Source organism: Labrus mixtus, chromosome 21, assembly GCF_963584025.1.
Source record: "Labrus mixtus chromosome 21, fLabMix1.1, whole genome shotgun sequence".
NCBI classification, from domain to species: Eukaryota; Metazoa; Chordata; class Actinopteri; order Labriformes; family Labridae; genus Labrus; species Labrus mixtus.
This window is the reverse complement of record NC_083632.1, coordinates 18,096,968-18,102,432: the sequence shown is the minus strand read 5'-3', so window position 1 is coordinate 18,102,432 and position 5,465 is coordinate 18,096,968.

Sequence of the window (5,465 nt, the reverse complement as noted above, 5' to 3'; positions counted from 1 at the left end):
ACATACCAAAGGACGACTGACTTCACAATAAAAGCGTGTTGCACTTTCTTAAAGGTGATCTCGCAAATGTTACCGACCATTTTTCTTATAATGATACCAGTGCATCTAAAAAAACAAAGTATAGTATACATCAAACGCCTTGTAGCTTTGAATTGCTTCAAATAATGCTCGTAGAAGCGTCACAGTATTTAAATTTGAAAATCCATACCGGAAGTCCGTATTAAAGGGCCCTGAATTTGACATAGATGTTTATCTAGGATTACAAGCTACGACATGGTAAAGTAACATGACCCTGACACACACAATGAATACATTTATTCTTTAAAGGACTGTAGAAAAACACACAAAGGCCACATTTTTCTAATGTACCTCCTCTCCACTGACAGCACATATCACATACTTTATTAGAGGTCCTTAAGTGAAGAAACTAAAATGATAGGGACCAATGTACCATATGTTACTCTTGTAATGAATTTAAAAAATGTGAATTTTTCAGTGGGCCGCAGGTTTGAATAAGACAAAGAAGAAGAAATAATATATTAATCCCTGAGGGAAAATTCAGATTTTTTTCCTCTGTTATTGAACATGCTATAAAGGCATATATATGTGCACATGCTCAAACAGGATCCTGTGGTATGCGCTAATGGAGAAATGTCAGAATGAGGGGGCTGCAAATGAATGAGCGTCCCAAGCTGTAAGGGGTTAGGTGCCTTGCTAAAGGGAGTATCTGACGCCAACAGGCAACTCTCCAGGTAGTAACTCATTTCCATACATTGCTTCTCATCCAGTTCCTAACCCAAGTCCCTAGTGTACCGACCTCACTGAGCTCTTGCTGCCCCCAAATATTTAAAGATTCTGCCACAAAAACATATGCCTGTGCAAATTGATAGTTCATTGTTCAACCCACCTTTACATCTCTCAAATTGAAACCACAGCACCACCATAATGTGTCAGAGGGCAGACCAAAGAGCTCAGTTTCCAGAGACAGCTCCACTTGATGGTTTTCTATGAGTCACCGTCACAGACCTCTTCTTCCCAGTTAGCTGATCTGATCTGAGGAGGACAGTGGTAGTATAGAGGAAGACAAATACGATACCTTCACTGTTTATTTCCTCTGTGATGACAACAAAGAAAGTCACAAGGTAGATAACAGAACCATTGGCAAGAATTTGATTTGTCATTCAAGTGATGATTCGGTTTTTTTTAACCAAACCGTATGTGGGACTAAACATCGAATACTTTCGGAGTTGCTCATTAGAAAACCTCAAACAAGCCAATACTGGTTACAGCTTTCAAAGTAGACACAAACATGTCATTCATTATTATTAATTGAAATATTTATTATAGCAACATATTTTTTTAATTCATAAATGATTTATGTTTTAGTGAATCCCCCCCACCCCCCTTATTTTTACTGTCTGTACAATATCAAGCTCATATTAGATAATTATGATGTACTTTAGGTTCTGCCTATAAGTTGCTTGTGATTGTTAATCATTTATTAGTACCATGTACAGTATGGCACTCAAACTACTCCTCCAAATGTCCTGAGATTAAGGCCTACCAGATGTGGTGGAATAGTCCACAACTGGCCAAGTGTTGAGTCAGAAGGAACAAGATCCTGTCGAAAATTTTCCTCGCACAAACATCCACAGTGGATTTTCACCCCCTCTCAGTTCGACAGGGTGCAGAGTTTAAACCAGGACACTGGCTGGCTGCCAGTAAGCAATTTTAGTAGCTTGGAGCTCCCTTAATGTACATAAATTACTGTGGCAGACTTCTACGAGAAACACATGCACAGAGATATTCCAGGCTGCCATGTGGCCTCCATAATTTGTATGCATGCGTATGTTTCATGTGATTGTCATGTGTTTGCTTGCTGTGCAGAAGCCACCGAGATGCACATGGACTAAAAATAGGAAGTCACTTGTTGCTCCTTGAAAAGAAAAAAAATGCAATGGATTGCACACTTCTGTATCTCTTGCAGCTTTTTGATCCTGACCTTTTACCTCTAGGAAGTAAAAAAGCCTGTGCTGATCATTTCAGTATACAACAACCAGTTTTCTCTTGCACCTACTGACTTAACTTTCTATATCATACCATGACTGTGGCTAAAGTGGAGAAGTTGTCTGATAACGGCCAACTCTGGCACTTGTGATGAACCTTTCCTGTTAGTTTATTGTTTATTGTCTCCTTTAGCTTCAGTGTAAGCTAGAAGCTATTCTTCCGCAGTTTACTTTGTGACAATTCAATGTACACACTGACATTATTAATCACAAAACACAAACATTACACTACATACATCTCACCCAAAGAAGCTTAAAATTAGATTGATTAAATTGATATAGATTAAAATAAACATGCTCGGTCTGAATCTATAATATCTAAAATACAAATTATGATAGCATAAAAAGACCATTGCAACACTAAATATTAGTTTATACTGAAGTGTCTTTGCTGGTCATGTTCTTTTTGACTTCTTTAAAAAACTGTATTAATTATGTTGTTTGTGAATAAATTACAATTTCAGCATTGATCTGTACACTGAGTGTTGAGATGATGTGGTTTTGAATTCAGGTAAAATAAAACAACCCTATGCAGCATCTCTCATTGAATAACGGTCAGTATCTGCACTGAAAGATGTTACTTTGTTAGTATTACTTACTGTAAGCTTATTTTGAAAATGAATAAACATGGCTGCAGCCCTAAAGATGATCAATATCATGTACGTGTTTTAATGTTTGATCATTTTTATCCTGTTTTTATGGCAGTTTATGGTGTTTTTTATTTATCATTTTAAGCAATGGTTCTTAACTGGTCGAGCCTCAGGACCAACCGCCAACTCCTTAATGATAAATGGCGATCCAAATTTCTGGTATTTTTCAGCCAATTAGATTGATTTAACTTTTAAGAAAGCGGAGGTTTGGACCACGACGGTCCAAAACATGATAGAACAAAAATACAGAATTAAACAAAGCGTGTTTTAAAAGCTCTCCATAAACGTTTTGACACAACAAATTTTTTCGGGCACACATTGGCGACCCACTGAAAACGGATCCTCGACCCACTTTTGGGTCCCAACCCACCAGTTGAGTACCACTAATTTAAAACTTACGCTACCAATGATAGATGTATAACTGTATAAACCTTAAAGTTGAATTATTATAGGCAGAACGATCATGACATCCCAATATAATTGTCACCTCTAAAGTCATACACTGGTGATAAAACATCAAAAAACTCCACACTTTAAAATCCCACAGATAAGGCCTGACCAGTTCATAGTTTATAACAAACAGAGCAGTGAAGGTGACGAGGGGATTGAATATCAACGTGCACTATTTAGACAGCATCAGTCAGTTCACAGAGACTGAAGTCGGCAGTGTTGTTCACACACTTCACTGGTAAACTCAGTTTCATTAGCAAAGAGGATCAAATGACGTCTTTGATTCTTGGCCCTCCACTTCTGTGTGTAACAACACGCTGCCTCACTGTCTCTCGTCCGTGAGCTCTCTCTCTCCCTCTCTCTCTCTCTCCCCCTCTCTCTCTCTCTCTCTCCCCCTCTCTCTCCCCCCTCTCTCTCTCCCTCTCTCTCTCCCTCTCTCTCCCTCTCTCTCCCCCTCTCTCTCTCCCTCTCTCTCTCTAATGTTGCTGCTGTTTTTTAGGAGTTGTAAAAAGTGAATTGTAAAGGTTTATTTGGGGCTTTATATGACTTACTTATAGATGAGACAGTTGATAGTCCGAATTTGGAGAGAGAGAGAGAGAGAGAGAGAGCGAGAGTGGGGAAGGACATGCGGGAAAGAAGCCACAGGTTAGATTCGAACCTGGGCCGTCCGCTTGAAGGACTATAGCCTCCGCAACATGGGTTGCACACTTCTCACTTTCAGAGATAGGCTACCATTGCCCCCTCAAAAGGTGTTTTAATGTTTTAAAAGATATTAATCAACTTAAAAATTCTAGAAAACAATTGTTGCTTCTCTTTCTGACAGGATGTTCAGACATCTTTGATTACTTTGACTGACAAACCTCCCTGACACACATCGATGTGTGAGCAACGAGGGAAAAGCTCCAACCTGCTGTGACATCACTCTGTATCACTCTGCAGGAAGTATTATAAACAAGTGACATATTACGACAGCAAATAGACAAAAAACTATCACAAATATCAGCGTACTACATGTTCACATCTAAACGAAAATGGAAATAAAAAAAAAAACATTTTTATAAACTTGTGGTTTTAATTGTACCTGATTTTAAGGGGTGCTGCAGCACCCTCAGCACACCGAATTCCCACAACTTTGGTAATGTTTTCTGGTAATGTTTCTATAGTTAAATTCTGCAACAGCGCCGTAAGGAATCTCTGCCATCATTACGTCAAGACATCCATTTTGATTCTGCAACAGCGTAACATTGGAGTCTGTGAATTCACTTTGTGTTATGGTGTTGCAGAAGCATGAGAGAGCACGGCGCAGCGAGAGCTGCACACACACACACAGCGCTGTGCTTCAACGCTGCCTCTGCCGGTCCCTTCTCATCCCTGTAACACCTCTGTTACTGCCTCCCAAGAAGGCAAAGAGGGGGGATCACTCGAACCCTCATTACGCCTCCGCATCATTCATATTGAAGTTGAAACGTCACATGGACGTAAATATCCCGCCTTTAAACGACAGCCTGCATACAACTGGTGTCTCAGTACAAGATGTAGAAAGAGTGTGAAAAGTGTACACCTCATGATGTCAACAGGTTGAGCTTGCAAATGTAATAGTTTGAAGAGACTGAAAAGTGTTTCTTTTCATCTGTCAGACAAGGGTCTAACAAAAGATGCTATTGAATCTCTTCATTGGAAATGTAAGATCTTGTGTTTTCAGAGTTAAAACTGAAGATAAAAATCAATCTTAAATCTGTTCCCCGTTTTTATGAAAGTGATATAATCCTTTCATCTGAGCCACATCAGACATTAAGGCTCCATCTTATTCAAAACCGTGCAGCCAGAGCCCTTTAGACCACGAGCAAAACCAAACACACGCTGCAGTTGTTTAAGAGCGAGACCACTCCGTCATAAATCAAAGTCAAATTCTGTCTCTAATCTCAGCTCCTCGTCCGTCATGTTCAGAGCCTTTCCTCCACAATAAATGCAGCCCTGCCCTCATTTGACTGTACATACTGTGCATCGAAAAGAAAGAGGAGTGGAAACAGATCCTGCCTGACATTCCTCCCTCTGCTGTGCCTGAGCTTGTATACAAGCAGATCAGTGCAGCTCTGCTAACTATTCCAACCATGCTGATGGGACACGGCTCAACCAGAGGGGTGTGTTAGTGAATCATCGTGGGGCTGAACCTGTGCTGCCGTAGGTGGAGTCCCGTTGATGTGTGTGTGTATTAAGGGAGTGGAAAAGGGAGGAGTCCGAGGAGAGAGAGGAGGAGAGTCCCATGGAAAAAGGGGAGGGGGGGCGAGAGGGGAAAAAA